Here is a 20,227-nt window from a genome sequence, read left to right as displayed (position 1 = left end):
GAGCATTAGTACTCATAAAATAGAAATAGGGTGGCACAAGCCCTCTTGTACCTCTCTTAAATTCTTTCTTGTGAATAGGCGACTTATGGTCCGTTTGGGCAGCTTATAAGTGCGGGCGGCGTTTTCAAAACGCCGTCGTACCGTTTGGTTTGCGTGTTTCGTCAGCTTATCTGAAACTGTGTTTCGGTTTTTACACTAAACGTAGGTCGCGAGTCGACCCCTGCGGCCGGCCCGCGGGCCGCGTTTCAGGATAAGCAGTTTATCCTGAAACGCATAAACTGCCCCAAACGGACCCTTAGTCATAATTGAAGTAGTTAGATTGTTCAATTTAATTTAAATTTGTAAATAATACTTAAAAGAGAAAACTAGGTTGCCTGCTAAAATTTTTGTCTCTCCTCTTCTTTTGTTATGTGTTGAAATGTTTGAGGCGGGCGAATAAAATTTATTATCTTAGTGTTTTATAAAAATTTTACAACACGCACAAGAAATAAGTGAGAGCAGCTCATGAGAGACAAATTTTTTCATATTGAAAATGTAATAAGAGAAAAAACCCTAGACTTGACTAAATAAGAATAATCCTATTGATATAAATTGTTGATTGTAATTAATATAATCCAATCATACAATATAATAGAAAAGAATCATTGAAGAAACCTTATGATAGAAGTAGGGCTATTTCTGTCATTTTTTTCAAAAAAATTAATATATTCCATCAAATGAACTTTGTTGATCCATTTGATTTAATGATATTAATTATTCATATTAATGCTTGAATAGTTTTAGGATTTTGCAATATTGATTTAATTATATTTTTCTTGTTAAAATGTTTATTTTGATTATAAATTCAGCCCTCCAAATGGTGTCATAAAATTTCCAATTATATTTTCTAGTGCTTAATTTAGTCCATGTAGACTCAAATCAAGGGTTGGGGTAGTCATTTTGAAATATTTATTTTGATTATATATTTGGTAAAAAAAATTCAAGTTATCTCATATTTTTTTTTCAAAACATGTATATTTTAAATATTTAAATCTTTTGAGATCTTAGAATCTCATCAAGATTTTATTTGATCATATAAATTTTATAATGATGTATCACCCATAGTTTATTCAAAATAGGTTTGAAGAGAACTTATGTATCACCCTTTATGTTCTTTTATTGCATTATGAGAAAATTTGAAAGTTAAGCATTACAACTCATAAAAGAAAAGCCCTAAGAAAAAAAATAAAGAAATTCTTTCTCACCACAACCAAAAAAGATATATAGCGCAAGATGAAAAACACTAACAAACACTGCAATAACCACCATACTCAAACCACAAAGCAAGTCCCTCAATACTCATGTTGCATGTCAAAGGATTCTTGATAGTAAAGTGATACTTTAATTTCTCAGAGTTGTATAAGGATCCAACACACACACAAATAAAATAAAAATGACAGGAGAAGACACCAAGACTTTTTAAGTAGAAAAATCAGAAAAGGGAAAAAATCATTGGGTCTAGCCCAGTCAAAGTAATTTACTATAAGTGTGTAATTACAGAGAAACACCCTTATGCCAAATTTTGGGAGGAAAAGTTACAACACTACAACAAGTACAACACTCGTTCATGCACAATTTGTAGAAAACTTAAGGAGTTTGAGAAAGGTTGTATTCTGAGTATAGTGGTTGTAAGTACTTGAAGCTGGAAGTTTTCACTAGATTTTTAATGCGATGTGTATACGTTATACTCTATTTGTGATACTTCTTTACATTGTATTCAAGATACTTTGTTGAATAATCATCAGGATACTTTGTTGTACAGTAGTCAGAGATACATAATTACACAACAGAGTTCACTGGTGGTGGCGACCAAGGGGCAATTGATAGTATTTGATGGTGGTCAACGAGCAGTAGTCAAAGATTATTAGAGGCTACGGAGTCTGGAAGTTATTGCTTGGTCTTCAGTCCGAAACAACACTGAAATTTGACTCCTCTCTCTCACATAAAGTGAGGGGGTTTATTTATAGCCTCTATTTTTTGTCATTCGGGGAATAACTCCCATATCCACCTGATCGAATGGTCCATACAGATCTCTCTTGATCATAGACGGGTTTTCAATGATTTAAATGCTTTAATGCAATTAAGTGAGTTTAGGCTAGATGGATTTTTCTTGTCGAGAGGCTCAATTTAACTATAAGAATGTCAAATTTGGAGTTCATTTGACTATTCAATTAATGAATTGAAACCACAAAATATGTTTTATTGGTTTGATCTGAACTTGATTGAACTCGAATTGAACCATTTTTGGTATGATCAGATTCTTCGTATTGAGATGATCAATTTGACTATGAACTTGTTAAAATTTGGGTTGTAATTGATCTTAAATTTTGATTTTGAACATTTAGTACTAAAAAAATGCATCGAAACTCATGCTAGATGAGAAAAAATTATTGATATTGCATCATTTCCCCTCTATTTTTGGACATTAGTGTTTAAAATGTCTGAAAATATATATTGATGTGAAAGTCTCCATCATTATTTCAAAACACCAAAATAAAACTTGTACAGTGAATTGAAGAAATATATGACATTGATGCTTCATGGAGCTTTGAAAATGATAAAAATGAATACATAATGTCAAAAAATGGCAAACTAAATACTTCATAAAAGGTTTTAGATTAGGTCCTTGTTGTTAGTGTTGGCGGTGGCTAGACAGTAGCAGTTTAGCATTTTGGTCAGTAAGTATGCATACATGGGTGCACATGCATGTGTGGGTGAAGAAATAAGAAAAAATACATGTTAAAGATGTAATGGGATCCACAGGAGATAGTGGAAGCAAGTTGGGACGCAATGGAGAGTGTGCGTGATAACGATAGCAATATCAACTACCCACTGACATGGGGCAGCCAACACATGTCAGTTGTAGGGGGAGCACGACAGCAACAATAGATGCACTTAAGGCAGCGGATGTGCGACTGCGGGGCACATAAGCATGCATGAAGTAGTAGATCGATGTAGTTTGGGTATAGCCAGAACTTGCATCAGTGGACAGTTATGTGGGTCATTCAGACTGAGTTGGGTTGCAAGATGTGGGATGGCACAGGTTGGCTGGGTCAAATGGAGCTACGTGGTTCCAAACAACTCACCAAACTATCTGCATGTAGCTCTGTGCACTTATGCACACTCATTTGTACCCTGTCGGTCGCCATACAGCTGGGTGCGGTTTAATTTAATGTAATATAATATTTAGTAATTAGTTATTTTAATTTGAAGAAAATGGGGTCAAACTAATTTCATTGATTTCCACAGTTTGAATAATCGAGTTAACCACGAGTAATGTACCATCGTGAAAGGTATTAAACTACTTAATAGTAAGTTCAATTAAATAAACTATAGAAATAAATAACATTCATTTGATTTGTACGTTTGCAAGATGACCGACAGATTCCCCTATTCGATATGACTTCTTTTAAGTTTCCTATAAGGGCAAGCCCCTATAGTTAATTACATCTTAAGCGAACGGATCACTTTAGATAAGAAAACTCTCGAAAAACTCTCGATAAAAATCAGGAATCTTTTGCTTTCATGAGTTCAAAAGGAAGGGTTGGAGTTTTCAATAAGGATTGGTTCAAAAGTGAAAAATTTTGTTTTAAGAATCAAAAGAAGAGAAGTAGGGGAGATTAAAGATTCAGGGTATGTTCTTGGTAATCCCCCAAACTATCCTATGTGATGTCGGGTTTTGATGAAAACGTATAAAGATCCATGGATTAATCATTTGGATCGAGGTTAGGAATTGCCCCTCCTCAGATTACCGGATTAATAGCTTTTATCTGAAGTTGGATAATAAAGCACACATCCGAGCTCTGAGCCACTATCTTTACTAAATTCTTACACTCAATCCCAGTTTTTCATATGTGATGTCGGGTTTTGCCTTACCCCTATTTTCTATGACTAGTTTGGATTTCCTTATATCAGGTTTTCTTACAATTTATTTAAATTTTCTGTAACTATATTATGTTTATGATACTAACCATGCACATCAGTAAGAGCCTTAGGTATGCATTTACATTTTAATTATTACAATTTTATTACTTTTATCTTACCGTCACTTTACTATGCATGTTTTACTATTAATACCTGCAAAACAAAAATACACTTTCCAAAAATTAATACACTTTTAAATTATTTTGAACACACTTAATCTACTTCTTTTGAATTTACAAGGATCTCTCAGATGAGGTAATCTACGGTTGCTAACGATAATTCTCTGGTCTAAATGAGCCTAACATCTCGTTTAGACTAAGTAAATTCAAAAGAAAATAGTGATGTCGGGATGACGAAACCGCAAGATTTTGACAAGTGTCGTTTAACTTAAATCTCCCCAAAACACTCCAATAATAAAACTTAACAAAAACAAAACATGACATATAAAAACAAAACATGACATATAAACTGCTGACATATAAACTGCAAACCTTGGAGTTACCACTACAACAAGGAGCTTGGAGCAGACTTTGTGGGCAACATGACAAGGTCACAACGCACAGAAGAAGATCCTTGAGAGAGCAATAGGTCTACTTTAGCTAAACCTTTCCTAGTTTAAACAGTAAGTCATAGGATTTCAAAGTTGTCTGTCTAGTGCGACATAAGTTCTCACCATATTTTTAGGCTTTTGCACAATCATATTGTGCAATATAAGTATTAACTCTTTTAGAATTTCGAGGTGGTCATTCAGTATGACATAAATCCTCCTATCTTCCAGGCTATTTGCATGGTCGGATATCATGTAAATGTAAGCTCTAAATAATAAAAACTGAAGGATTGAAATATTAAATAATACCACCTTCAAAATTGAAGCCAAGCAATATAATAGTTGAGAAGTCACCAAGGTTCTTCTCAAGATTTGTCACAGCCCATACTTTTTTTTTCTTTGGACTCCTAAAATAATTGCTCCTATTTAATCCACTCCCATTTGATTTTTCTATGTCCAACCTTGAAAACTAAGCTTTAAATCTTGAAGAAAATACCTCTGATCATTATCGAGAGTTTTCTTAAGTAAATTTGGACGCTTAGGATGTAATTAACTTTACGGGCTTGTCTCTATAGAGAATTAAAGAACCCATGTAAAATAACCATATTTAATCTTTATATTAGATATGAGAATTTGTTAGTCAACATATGAAATGTTTGCAGACTAAACAAATATCATAAATCCTTTAGTTTATGTAATTGAGTCCCACTAACAAGAAATATGTCTATCCCTCAGGATATGTGCATTGCTTGTGGTGTGGTGCTTGGCTATTTAAACTACTAAATATGTGAGATCTTTTTTGTCTCATTTTCAAAATTAAAATATTATTTTTAAAATCAAAATTATATGCATATTAAGTTAAATACTATTTTCAAGGAATCGAATTGAGTCCCACTAACAAGAAATATCATAAATCCTTTAGTTTATGTAATTGAGTCCCACTAACAAGAAATGTGTCTATCCCTCAGGATAAGTGCATTGCTTGTAGTGTGGTGTTGACTATTTAAACTACTAAATATGTGAGATCTTTTTGGTTTCATTTTCAAAATTAAAATATTATTTCTAAAATCAAAACTATATGCATATTAAGTTAAATACTATTTTCAAGGAATCGAATTGAAGCAAAATTGCGCCCGACAATTTCTAGCAACTAGTTCCGCCGCGTACTCAGATCAGTTGGTCGGATATCTGCTTTTCAGTTATAAGTCCCCTCTGGTCTGGGATTTGATTCCCCAGAGTGTAGAGTGTGATATTCAAATTCTGAGACTCATGAGTAGGGGTGTAAACGAACCGAACACGAACGAACAAAGCTTGTGTTCGTGTTCGGTTCGTTTAAAATTTAGTTTGTTTGAAATAAGCTCGTGTTCGTTTCTTAACGAACGAGCCGAACACGAACCGAACACGAGCTGTTCACGAACGACGAGCCAGTTTGACATCCCTAATATTAATATATAAAAATAATATTATATATTAATTATATAACTTAGTATATTAATGTATTATTTTTATTAATTTATTATAAATTATAATTTATAAATTTTAATTTTTTACAATATCATAAATTTTTTATATATAATTATTTTAAATTATTTTATATTTCGAACATGAACAAACACATCACTGTTCGTGTTTGGTTTGTTTAACTAACCGAACGAAAAAAATTTGTTTGTGTTTGTCTCGTTTACTTATCGAACGAATCGAACACAAACTCATTGACGAACCGAACACGAACTGTTCACGAACAACGAGCTTTTTTGACAGCCCCACTCACGAGGGATGGTTTAGGATTTAGGGATGGTAGGTGGTCATATAATTTATCAAAAAAATTTATACAACCTGAATCAACACTCCAATATATGGGTTGTGTTATATATGTATATATATATATATATGTACTGGTACAAAAACTCATCAATGTTTCGACTGCGGTAAAATCTCCTTCTGCTTGTTTCTCTATCAGCGCTCTCTCCTTTTCTCTGTAGCCGTTTCTATGCAAATGGCAATCAGCATTTCCGACCATGGCTGGGGCTCGCCGAGCCGGCTCGGCGAGTTTGAGGCCTCGAATCCGAATACGGACTCATCGCTTCAATTATTGTGGTGTGTTGTAACCACGGAATGTGCTCGCAGCATCCCCACCCCTGGCGGGGGCTCGCCGAGCCGGCTCGGCGAGTTTGAGGCCTCGAATCCGAATACGGACTCATCGCTTCAATTATTGTGGTGTGTTGTAACCACGGAAAAGGGCTTGACCTTGACTGATCTGGGTCGCCTTTAGTCGTTCCACTTTATGATTCAAAAGAAATATAAAACTGCTACACTGGTGGCCTGGTGGGAAAAGTCGCTTTGATTCTTCATTCCGCGAACTTCATAAAGGTGACTTGATCTTCTTGTGTCTCCGCTCATTTCCTAGAGATTTCTTGCCTTCTCTTCTTACTTGATCGATTTCTCCTAGTTGTTATTCGCTTTTTGTGTGTAGAGGCTTCAGTCTCTTGGTATCGTGCTTCTAACCATAATATCGTAAGAATGGTGTTCATCGTACTGTAATTTAGTTTATTTGCTTATTTTTTTTGTCTATCTGAGTGATGGAATTTTTCAGCAATATCGTTGTGGATTATAGTTTCCATTTTTTTTCCGTTAAAAAAATGCATTAATTTTAGTTTTATTTTAATTTGCGTATAAACAAACATACTTAGATCAAAAAAGTTTGTGAATGGACCTCAGTTTTACCCTTGTTCAAATTGTTAGTCCATGAAGTTTTTGCGCATATTCATTAGAAAAATGTGAAATCGACTTACTTTTCAAATAGCCTCTTCTGCCGCCATGGTATGTGACCAAGGGTATTTTTCTAAATAGACTAGATTTGTTTTTAGTGCTTTGTTGATTAGTTTATTCTGACAATTTATAGTATTTTCTATTCCTTATGTCATATTGTCAAATGTCGATGAGATTATGGAATATGTTTCTGTCGTTTTCTTTTATTTGAAGCTATAAACAAAATCATCTTTTCCAAGTTTGTTCATGTTCCTGAATGGGTTTTTTAATATACTTTATATATATAAAAAAAAAACCATTTTGTTGAGGGGAGATAGTTTGATTTTGAGCGACTCTATTTGGCATTTTTTTGGCTTTTTTGTGATTATTGGAATTTATCCTGGCAGAACCATGCTCCCTTGTTTCCATTAATTTTTTTAAAAATAATATTGTTAATAATTCCATTAGAACTTCTTTTTTAGACTCCTCTAACTAAGAAGGATTGAAATGAGATATTATTCTCTAGGAAGTCTCATCAACATGCAAATTTGTTAATCTCACCCTCTTTTCTATGTTTATTTAATTAAAGTTAGTAGAAGGCCGTAGCTTTAAGTGAAGGGAGACTACAAACTTAAACAACTCTCCTTTTTTAATTGATGAAGTTTGAGCTATTTTTGATATGTAACATATCAAAATTTGATTATTGCATTGACTATAAAACCTATTAGAGATTTAAAATGTGAGCAAAGTGTTTGAGGATCATTGTTTATGATATCAATAGAGGCCATCAAAGAAATTTATGATGAAGCTTGACAAGGATTCAAATGTCCTAGTTTGCTTGGGGTGTTGAAGAACAACACAGATGGAGACACTGGTGCTAGTGTAGAGACATTATAGGATGACCTACATAGTTATAAAAATTAATTTGAGAAAAGTGTTTATAGCAGTGGAGAAAGAAACTTTGGCCTTGATGGATGAAAGGGGGATAAAACAATATGTTAGAGTACGAGAGGAGATAAATGGAAAAATTTTTCCAATGTGGTTCAATGGGGATTAGAAGGCCAATGATAATGATTTAAAAGGAAGGTTGACAGAGAGGCAACTTCATTGTTAAATAAGGCGAAGTATGGTATGAGTTGTTATTATGGTGGGGCTGGAAGTAATTGACGCTATTGGCGGCATTGCCAAAAAATGCTTTGGTCGATAAAATCTTGATACGTTTCGGAACCAAAATCAGCGAGCAAACAACAACGAAATTGTAGTAGATAAGTGGGACACTCAAACAAGTGTTGTTCTTACGAAAATCAATTGAAAACAAACAAGATAGAAAGTGATCTACTATTTGAGAGGTAGATCGGCTCCACAAACCCCGAACGATGCTAGGAACACCACAAGTGAAAGAGGAAAAGTGCAACCACCAAAACATAAAAAATGAAAAACAAACCCTATACCTTAGGCACTAATACATACTCTCCAAGGGTCCCTTTCAAATTCCCCCCTAAAGCCCCCTTAACTTCCTTCCTTCTTTATGTGATAAGCAGCTTGGAGAACCCTATCCGAGCGCTTGGATCGCTCAAACCAAATCCAGGCGGGGCCGATTGATTTGGCTCCTTATGGCCGGTACAACCTGGTCCTCCCGGGACCAGTTCATGTAACACGGGAGGAGTCCTGTGTGTATCAATACTCCCCTCTGAAAGAAGTACCTTGTTCTCAAGGTGGAAGGATGAAAATCACTTTTGGATCCCTTCGTAAAGCTGCCACATAGCTTTATAGTCTGACATATCTTTTCACCTAATTAGTATCTCCTTTGCTCTTGCTGCTCGCTATGCGCACCCTTTCGACCTCTAAAGGTTCAGAACCACCTCCATGTCCTCCGTTAGCGTCGGCGGTAGTGAAGATGAGGGTGTATGATCTCTGATAGCATGCCTCAGCTGAGAAACATGAAATGCGGAATGTATTGTCGTTGATGGTGGTTGCCTCAAATGGTGGGATGCTGCTGTAATGTGTTCCATAATCTCGCAGCGTCCAAAATTTCACAAATAAAGTTTCTCGTTCCTCCTCGTCAATTTCTTCTGCTGATAGGGCCTTAGCTTTAAGTAAACCATGTCCCGGAGCTTAAATTGTATATCCCTTCTATGCCCATCTGCCTTCCTTTTGATGATTTGTTGGGTTCTCGGGATATGCCCCTTGAACTATGCCATTACTGTGTCCCTTTCCTCCAAGTACTAGTTAACACTGGATAATGGTGTGGTGCTTTGCTCGTAGCGTATCAGGTGAGGTAAATTCCGCCCATACAAAATCTTTAAAGGGGTGGTATGTGTCGCTATATGGTATGAGGTATTATACCAATATTCACGTAATCCACCCGGCTCACAGTTTCAGCAATTTGTTAGAAAGCAACATAGATGCCTCCATACTCCTGTTAACCATCTCTGTTTGGCCATTTGTCTGGAGATGATATGCGGTGCTCCTCTTAAGGTTCGTTCCCTGTAACCTGAACAACTCCTTACAGAAGTGGCTGAGGAACATCTTGCACCTATCTGATATAATCGATTTTGGTACTCTGTGTAAGCGAACCACTTCTGGTATGAATATCATCGCCGCTGAAACCACCGTCTAGGGGTGGGGTAATGGAGTGAAATGGACATACTTGCTCAGGCGATCCACAACCATCAGAATCATCATGAACTCTTCTGATCAGGGCAACCCCTCTATGAAATCCATGGTCACTTCCTCCAAAACCTTCTCCGGTAATACTAGGGGTTGTAGCAACCCTCCTGACACCATGTTCAAGTATTTGTGTCGTTGGCACACATCGCACCACGCCATCATGTTTTCGACATCTTTGCGCATCCCCACCTAATAAAGCTCCATCAATGGACGACTGTAGGTTTTCTGTACCCAAGAATGTCCCCCTGCTGCATTGTTGTGAAACTCGTACAATAATTTGGGAATATATGTCAATGTCCTCAGTAACACGAACCGCACCTGGTAGAGTAGTTGCTCCCCCCTAAATGCATATCCGGGGTGACTATTTGGATCATGTAGCAACTATGCTCGCATTTTCCTCAACTTTCGTCTTGTTCGCTCTTCTGTCTCATTGCTTCCCAATCAAGGACCAAGAGCATCGATAGGCTACCGGCTGAGGCTTTTCCCCTTCCTTGACAGGGCATTTGTGGCTTTATTCTCCAACCCTAGCCGGTACTGAATGTCGAAATCATATCCTAGCAAATTGGATTGCCACCTCTGATGCTCCTCAGTCACCATCCTCTCCTCCAGCAAGTATTTTAAGCTCCTTTGATTTGTCCTGACAATAAAGTGTTGTCCCAAAAGGTAGAGTCATCACTTCTGAATGGCAAAGACAATACCCACTAACCTCTGCTCGTATACTGACTTGAGTTACACCCTAACATTGCATACCTGACTGAAGTAAACAATCTACCGCTGGTCCTACATGAGTGCTGCTCCCAATCCATACCTTAATGCATCTGTCTCTACCACAAATGGTCTACTGAAATTTGGAAGTGCTAATACTGATACACTGGTTATGACTCTTTCTGATGTTAGAAAGCCTATGTTGTGGCTTTCCCCCACTTGAAATTGTCTTTCTTTAGTTGCTCTATTAGTGGCCATGCTACGATATTGCATCCCTTCACAAATTTTTGGTAGTATCGGGTGAGACCTAGGAATCCCCTAAACTCCTTCAAGTTCCTGGTAAAAGTCAGTCCATCGTAGGCTCAATCTTGGATGAATTTGCTGCTACTCTTGCCTTGGTCATCACATGCTAAAGATACTCCACCTGTAGCCATGCAAAGGAACATTTCTTCAAATTGACATACAATTGGTCCACTTTCAACGTCTTCATAGTTGTCCTCAGGTGCTCCACATATTTCATCTTTGCACGAGCATGAATGTCATCAAAGAATATTAGGATGAATTTCTTGATGTAAGGTTGAAAAGCCCTATTCATGAGGGACTGAAATGTGACTGGAGTGTTGGTGAGGCCAAACAATATTACCAAGAACTCATAATGTTCTTCATGTATTTTGAACGTTGTCTTGTGTGCATCCGCTAAATATATCCTGATTTGATGGTATGTCGACTTAAGATCAATTTTCATGAAAATGACTGCCCCATAAGGCTTGTCCTGGAACTCATCAATCATAGGAACAGGAAACTCATCCAACATTGTTTCCTTGTTCAAAGTTCAGTGGTCCACTCAAAATCTCTAATTATCATCTTTTTTCTTCACCAATGAAACTTGACTGAAGAAGGGGCTCACACTTGGTCTAATAATTTTGGCTTCGAACATTTCTCTGTTCAACTTCTTTATCATATCCTTCTGAATCTGAGGGTACCTGTATGGTCTGACACTGATAGGGCGAACGCCCTTTTTAATGTGATAGCGTGCTCATGCTCTCTCAAGGGTAGTAACCCACTAGGCTGTTGAAAGAAGTTCGTAAACGGTTGTAGAAGCTGTTGGATCCCTTTGGGAAACTCTGCCAACTCTGAATGTCGAATCTCATCAATGCTCTGCAACTCCACCAAGTATCCCAACCCTACTCCTCGTATAAACTTGACCATGGTTTTGACACCATGATTTGTATAAACTTGTATCTTCTCTCAGCACCACCTTCTACCCTTCACTTGGAACTCCATCATTAGGGATTTCTAGTCCACCTTCATCTCCCCAAGTGTTTGCAAACACTTCATCCCCAAAATCTCTAATTATCATCTTTTTTCTTCACCAATAAGACTTGACTAAAGAAGGGGCTCACACTTGGTCTAATAATTTTGGCTTCGAACATTTCTCTGTTCAACTTCTTTATCATATCCTTCTGAATCTGAGGGTACCTGTATGGTCTGACACTGATAGGGCGAACGCCCTTTTTAATGTGATAGCGTGCTCATGCTCTCTCAAGGGTAGTAACCCACTAGGCTGTTGAAAGAAGTTCGTAAACGGTTGTAGAAGCTGTTGGATCCCTTTGGGAAACTCTGCCAACTCTGAATGTCGAATCTCATCAATGCTCTGCAACTCCACCAAGTATCCCAACCCTACTCCTCGTATAAACTTGACCATGGTTTTGACACCATGATTTGTATAAACTTGTATCTTCTCTCAGCACCACCTCCTACCCTTCACCTGGAACTCCATCATTAGTGATTTCTAGCCCACCTTCATCTTCCCAAGTGTCTGCAACCACTTCATCCCCAAAATCACATTTGTGCTACTTGACTAAAGAAGGGGCTCACACTTGGTCTAATAATTTTGGCTTCGAACATTTCTCTGTTCAACTTCTTTATCATATCCTTCTGAATCTGAGGGTACCTGTATGGTCTGACACTGATAGGGCGAACGCCCTTTTTAATGTGATAGCGTGCTCATGCTCTCTCAAGGGTAGTAACCCACTAGGCTGTTGAAAGAAGTTCGTAAACGGTTGTAGAAGCTGTTGGATCCCTTTGGGAAACTCTGCCAACTCTGAATGTCGAATCTCATCAATGCTCTGCAACTCCACCAAGTATCCCAACCCTACTCCTCGTATAAACTTGACCATGGTTTTGACACCATGATTTGTATAAACTTGTATCTTCTCTCAACACCACCTCCTACCCTTCACCTGGAACTCCATCATTAGGGATTTCTAGTCCACCTTCATCTCCCCAAGTGTCTGCAACCACTTCATCCCCAAAATCACATTTGTGCTACCCAAATCCAAGGGAAGGATGTCCTCCACCACCTGTAGGCCATGTAGTGTTAGAACTAACCTGCAAATTCCTCGACTTTTCTCCACCTTCCCAGACCCATCATGCCGTTGAAGCTCCCTATAGTCACTATCTCGAACTCTAGCTGCTTCACGACATGATTTGAGACAAAGTTATGTGTGACCCCACTATTCACCAACACCACAATCTGTTGTTCCCGGATTCACCCCCTCACTTTCATGGTGTGATTTAGGGTCCGTTTGGGGCAGCTTAAAACTGCGGCGGTGTTTTTGAAAACGCCGCCTCCGTGTTTGATTCACACGTTTTGGTTGCGTTTTTCAAAACACGATTTACAGCGTTTCATTTTTTCTATTAGACGCGGATGCGGGTATAATCCCGCGATCCAGCGTTCTACGGAAGCATTTCCGCCCTGCCCTCGGACCTGATCTGCCGAAGGAAGTCGCTGCTCTCTGCCGAAGGAAGCCGGAGGCGGCGCTGCGTCCGTTTTCGGTATGGAATACTTTGGCCAGCCCCCGAATTTATTTTTTTCTCGGTTCCTTCTTTCCCCCGATCCCGATCCATTCAATTCGCGAAGCCCTTCCCTTCATCGATCGTCTGAACCGCGTGTTCTTCAACCCCGATCCTTCTTTCCGTGAGGATCTCTCTCCAACTCCCTTCCCCTAGTCATTCAAGCTACAGAGATTTCATTCTTTTCCCCAATCAAACCGCAAGAAACACGAATTGGTAAATCCAAATCCTTATTTCCTTATTTGATTGCATATAATTGTTTGTGATTTTTTTTATGCATCTCTTATGTGTAAATCATATGTGATAGGGTTGAGATTAAATTATTTTCTTTTACTTTTTTTTGTGATTCACAAAGAAAAGAAATTAAGTTTATCTTGCTTTCTTTATTGTTGCATGTATGTGGCCAAAATAGTCATTTTTCCACAAACAACTGCAAATTAGCTGTTCTCAAACCGCAGAAACCAAACAGCGAAACTGTTTATTCAGTTTAGGGGTAAAAATGTCATTTATCCAGGAACAGTTGCAAATCAGCTGTTTTCCAAACGCACAAACCAAATAGCCAGACAACTTTTTTGGATCAGCTACGATCAGCTATTTTTTGGATCAGCTACTCATCAGCAGATTATCAGAATCAGCTGCTTATCAACAGAAGCTGGATAAGCTGCAGCTGCCCCAAACAGACCCTTAGAGTAAATCCCACCATCGAAGTGAGGGGATAAATCTGCTGCATCCAAGGGTAAACCCTTAGATGCTCCTCCTCCACTACAATTACCTCTGATTTCTCACCCTCTGTCGTCTCTTCCTTAATTAGAAGGATCTGAAGGACGCATTCCTTGTAACGATGGCCCAAGGCATTTCTCGTCACAACACCAACATATTTTTTTTGTTCTTTTATGTTGTACTTCTGCATCGATGAGGCACTTGAAATTTTCCCCAGTGCGAGTTCTTGTTTACTTCAGCGTCTCTTTCTGAAATGACATCATCTGGGTCCTTGGTATCGTGACTTTTAAGGCATTCTTGTACAATCCTCTTATGTTGCCGCCTTTGCTGGTCTTTTTTACTTGTTTCTTGTCCTCCATTATCTAGACGAGCTCCATCATTTCCCTTAACCCACACAGTCTCAATGGTCTGATGGCTGCTCGTATTTTGGGCTTCAGGCCTTTCAAGATATTCCTTTCAAGTCCTACTGCAAAAATACCCCTCAACCTTGGTGACAAGAGCTCAAACTTTCCCTGTATTCCGTAACCGTCCTCTTCTGAGTCAGAGCATAGAATTGCTCATGTTGGTCTCCTCGATTGACTCGAAAATGTTGAAACAAGCAATTCTTAAACTCCTCCCACGAATGCATCAGGTACCTTGACTCCATCCACCGAAACCACGCCAATGCCTCTCCCTCCAGACATAATCCCACCGTCATGAACTTTCTTCCTCAGCTAATCCATTGACTGCAAAGTATTGCTCCACCCGATACACCCACCCATGTGCATTTTCCTCTTTAAAGATTGACATATTACTTTTTTTTTACCTTAGCATCTCTACCCCAACTTCCCCTTCCTTTGGTTTTTCCCCATATGTATCTAAGATGAAACTCCCTCCTTCAGTCATTGCCATACCCCACTCGCGGTTCACTCCTTTCTTCTTCGTGTTCTTTCTTGTCCCTTCCATCCCTCCAATTTTCGGCCCATCCCCCTCCATCGGAAGTCTCCACTCTCCCTTCTCTTGGAGTCCTGAGGCGTGCTCTTGGTGGTAGATGTTATCTTTGTCGTTGTCCTCTTGTTCGATCTCCTTCCCTTTTGACTTGGCCAAGGATTCGTTGATCAACTCTTGGTTAGGGTTTGCAACTGGAGCGATCGACATGTTCTTGGACTGCATCTCCATGAGCTTTTTCATTATCTTCCGTATTTTTTCTATGCTCTCGAACCCATCCTTCTTTTGGATTGCTATAGAAGAAAACTTGTCCTCCATTGGGGCGAACATTTCTTCCATTCCCGATCTAATTTACCTAACTTCTTCCAACACATCCACTTACTTTGCTGCTATCCTTCTAAGATCTTGCTCTGATACCAGTTGCTACGTTTCAGAACCAAAATCAGCGAGCAAACAACACCGAAATTACAATAGATAGACAAACACTCAAACAAGGGCTGCTCTTACGAAAATCAACAAAAAATAAGCAAGATATAAGGGTGATCTATTATATGAGAGGTAAATCTGCTCTCCACAAACTCTAAACAATGCTAGGAGCTCCACAAGAGAAAGAAGAAAACTGCAGCACCAAACATAGCATAAAAAAATAAAACAAACCCTAGCCCTTAGGCACTAATACATACTTCCGAAGAGTCCTTTTCAAATATCCCCCCCAAAAGTCTCCCTTAATTCCCTTCCTTGTATACTTGATTAGTGGCTTTGGAGGACCCCACTCGGGCACTGTGATCCCCTGGATCAGATCTAGGCTGGGCCGGCTAATCTAGGTCCTTATGGCCAGTACAGGCCGGTCCTTCCTGGATGGGTTCAGGCAACACGGGAGGAGTCCCGTGCATATCAAAATTTTGAAGATTTGGCACATATTTATGGAGTTAGACATATTAGATGCCCTTGATTTATGGATTGTAGGGTGTGGGTGGTCTTGTAAGATTTAAAGAAATTTTGTCTTAGATTACAAAAATCTTTGAGGATATATGCAAGGATATCTATTAGAGTGCTACTTGAATTAAATTCTTATTGAATGTCTCAGACCTTAATGCATTTGGTTGGCCACACAGCTACAATCCTACTTTTTGCATGGTTCACAATTACTAGGTTTTTTGCCTAACGTGGACTTATTCTAGGAACTTTTGACATTCAAATTTCTTTATACTTGTTGACCTTGGTATACTTTCTTGGTTGAATATTCTCATGTTTGCTAAAATCAAGGTAGCTTTTTGTCGGTAAATTTTTTGTTTTGGGTTACTTAACTAACCTCTTCTATAAATAGTTAACATTACATATATAACTCTTGTGCTTTTGGAAACTACACTTATCCTCCATAATGTTATATATTACATAACATTACTTTTAATCCAATATGTTTTCTAAATCACACTTGTCCCTTATTCTTAGATATTCTATTACCTGCTAAGCCCAGTCCATTCACAAATAAGAGACAAGTGAACTTTTAAAAAGCACATGAATGGTATCTGTATTATTAGTTACCTCATGGAAGTGAGATTGTGAGTTTAAAGAGACGTTTTGTTTTGTAATTTTATTTATTTTTTGCTCTAATTTTGGTGGCTGACATTTGACTTCTAGTTTATTTTGTGAGATTTTGTAAACTGTTCATGAGTTTCATGAGTTTTTGGGTACTTCAAAGTTCTTTTACTAGGGACTTTGGAAATATTGGCTTTAGGGGTAAGGAGTATTAGCTGGTTAGAGTATTGGCTTATTGAAGATCACCAAATTAGAATCATTCTTTTGATTATGGGATTAATTATCTATGATTTAGCTATATTTGGTTGGATTTATTTCCTCTAGCCCAATATATGTGTTATGCAATGCAGCCTTGAATAGTTGTCTCTTGCATTTGTGAGTAGTGGAGGGCTTGGACAATATGGTTAATCTCGATCATCCCTCATGAGACATAAACATTAAGGAGAGTATGGAAGAATTATATGCACTATCTTTAGATGGACTATGAATTAGATGTCAAAAAAGGCATCATATTTGAGAACAATTAGGTCGTTTAATGAGTAGTGAATACCCTGAGTTTCACTATTAATGGATAAGCTTTCTGATTATTGTAGATTAACTACGCAGATGCAAGGAAGATATTGCCTGCTGGGGTTGGGTGGCGGTGCAATGCTTGCATGGGCAGGGGGCAGGGAGCAAGGAGAAGGACGCGTGGTTGAGGCTGAGGAGCGGAGACCAAAGTTGCGGGACTATAGGAAGGAGGCTTGCACTTGGCGGGATGCACTGGGACAACTAGAGGGCCTGCTGGAAGGAGGGAGAGAGTGCTGCGGCCTCTGCAGTAGAAGGAGGGCGGACGGCTGGAAGGCAGGTTGTTGGTGAATGTCAGAGGAAGCAGAGGAGGCGGCGACCTGCATGAGGGCAGAGAGGAGGTGCCGTGGGTGGTTGCTGGCAGGGAAGCTACATGTGATGGCTTGAGGAGGCAGGGGAGGTGCGGTGGTCTAGAAGGCGGAAAAAGACCACTGGCAGGAGGGCAGGGAGCGCTAGGAGCAGTGGGGAGGGTGTGGCCTGCAGGGAAGCTACAGAAGGTGTGACAGGTGGAGTTGGAAGGGGGCAGCCGGCTATCGGGGTTCAGGACGGAGTCAAAACGACAAAAATAATCACCACCTCAGACATGGTTACAGTCGGAGCATCTCCCTCGTTGTCGAATACAACCTCAACAGGGGAAAATACTAAGACAATAATGAATTCAGATTCATAAATAAAACCCGTAACTCTAAATACATTATCCCCTATTTATAAAGAGGCTAGACTTATTTTAGGTAATACTTAAAATAAGAAAAGAGGATATAATATGATTAAGATTTCAGATTTTAGGAAAGATTTTAAAATAAGGATTTAAAATAAGAAAGGAGAATAAAATATAATTAAAATTTCAGATTTTAGAAAAGGATTTGACATAGGAAAGTTCGAGGAAGAAAAGGGTGAGGGGGAAGAGAAAAAGGAAAGGGGAAAGGAAGGAAAGGAGGGTCGATGGCCTCTCCACCCTGAGGATTTGCCGGTCCAGCAATGCTGGACCAAACCCAGGCCAGTCCTCTAGAGCTCCGCGTCAGTCTCTTGGGGTTGGGGGAGCTTCAATCTTAACTGTCGAAGCTTCCGGATCCTCAAATTACGAAGTCAAATCAACAACGTTGATTGTGGCTGAAATGTTGTAGTCCCCTAATAAGTCAATCTTCAATGCGTTGACATTGAGTTTTTACAGTATTTTGAAAGGTCAGTTTGCTCTGGGTTTTAGTTTCCCAAATGCTATTACGGGGAATTGTTCCTTTTTTAGCTAAATCCAAATGAGGTTGCCTTCTTGGGATGTTACATTTTTCCTTAATTTGTTTGCTTGAGCCTGATATTTTTGTTTTGTCTAGCAGTTTCATTGTCAACCTCTACATGTATTTGTTGAAGTCCGTGAACTCGTTTTGTAGCATCTTAGCTGAGTTTTGACGTCAGCAGGTGTGGAACAAGATCAAGCAGTGTGAGTGGATTGCTGCCTTACACAATCTCGAATGGATTGCGTCCCGTTGTTTAACTCGTGGATTTGTTGTAGGTGAACTCTACTTGAGCTAGAATGAGATCCCATTGTTTGATATTCTTTCCCACGAAACATCTCAGTAGTTTTCCAAGACTCCTGTTCACTACTTCAATCTGACTGTTTGTCTATGGATGGGCTGCTGAACTGAATTGGAGCTTGGTGCCTAACTTCCCCCATAAGGTTCTCCAACAGTGGCTTAGAAATTTGACATCTCTGCCAGAGGTAATTGTTTTGGGGATCCAGTGCAACCTTACAATCTCCCTGAAGTATAGATCAACTATATGTGATGCGTCTAGTGTGTGGTGGCAGGGTACGAAATGCGCCATTTTTGAAAATCGGTCAACTACAACCATTACAAAATCTTTGTTCCTCTGCATCCTGGGGAGACCTAGTACGAAGTCCATGTTGATATCCACCTAAGGTGCTTTAGGTACTGGTAACGAAGTATACAACCCATTTATTATGCCCTCTTGTTTTTGTCAAATGGTAAATCATGTATTGTCAATGTGACACTCCACATTTCTTGTTGGTTGGGGTCAAAAGGAGTGTTTTTTGATGAAGGTGAGAGTCTTGTCTCTGTCGAAATGGCCCGCGAGGCCTCCATAATGGTTCTCTTGTATAATTGCTTCTCTCATGGAACATCTTGGAATGCATAGTTTATTGTGATAGAACAAGTAGCCATCTACGCGGTAGTATTGCCCGGTAGGCTTTTCCTAACATTGTTCCTAGATATCTTTGAAGTCTTCGTCTGAGGTGTATAGGTCTTTGATGATCTTGCATGCTTGTTTGCACATAAGTGATTAATAAGTGACATCGGCATAGTCCAGCTGCGACTCAGTTCTGGCTCTCCACTTTGTGATTAAGTACGAAATTGAATGATATAAAAAATTCTACTCAAGTTGCGTGTCAACCTTTATGTTTAAGTACTCCGGTTGTTCAAAAATTTTAACGCTTCATGATCTGTGAATAATGTGAACTCACTTGTTAATAGGTAGTGGCTCCAGCGCTCGAGGGCTCTTACAACTGCATAGAACTCTTTGTTGTATGCTGAGTATTTCTTCCTAGTCTCCTTAAGTTTCTCACTGAAGAAAGCAATGGAGTGACCGCCCTGGCTCAGTACAACCCTGTTTCCAAAGCATTTCATTCTACTTCGAACAATTGTGTGAAATCTGGTAAGGCTAGAATTGGTGCTTGTGTTAATTTTTCATTTAGTGTGTCGAAGCTAGTCCGAGCGGTGTTTGGCCAAGTGAACTCCTTGCTTTTTAAAAGCTCAGTTAGGGGAGTGGTAATATTGCTGAAATGCTTGATGAAGTGACGATAGAATGATGTTAGTCCCAAAAACTGTCTCAGTTCGGTGAATGATCGTGGTGTTGTACAGCTTATTATGGCTTCGATTTTTGTTGGGTTAGTTTGAATGCCTGCATTGGATATAATGTAACCCAAAAAGCACACTTGATTCGTCATGAAAGTACATTTTTTATAATAGTTCACTA

At 38.9% G+C, this 20,227-nt stretch overlaps 1 protein-coding gene across 2 annotated transcripts in view; it reads left to right on the top strand.

Moving 5' to 3' along the window:
- Nucleotides 1-6,666: 6,666 nt before the first annotated feature.
- Nucleotides 6,667-20,227, top strand: part of LOC110035897 (U-box domain-containing protein 43-like) — a 33,944-nt gene continuing 20,383 nt past the window's right edge. Inside the window, exon 1 of one of the 2 annotated variants that reach the window (XM_020740223.1) lies at nucleotides 6,667-6,880. The gene's annotated coding sequence lies outside the window, so the exon portion shown is untranslated. Of the gene's footprint in view, nucleotides 6,881-6,943; nucleotides 7,025-20,227 lie in introns of those variants that run through there. The other variant, XM_020740224.1, reaches the window with a different exon arrangement.

Source organism: Phalaenopsis equestris, unplaced genomic scaffold (genome assembly GCF_001263595.1).
Source record: "Phalaenopsis equestris unplaced genomic scaffold, ASM126359v1 Scaffold200668, whole genome shotgun sequence".
NCBI lineage: Eukaryota > Viridiplantae > Streptophyta > Magnoliopsida > Asparagales > Orchidaceae > Phalaenopsis > Phalaenopsis equestris.
The sequence above is the reverse complement of the archived record's forward strand: the minus strand, read 5'-3'. Positions and strand labels throughout refer to the sequence as shown.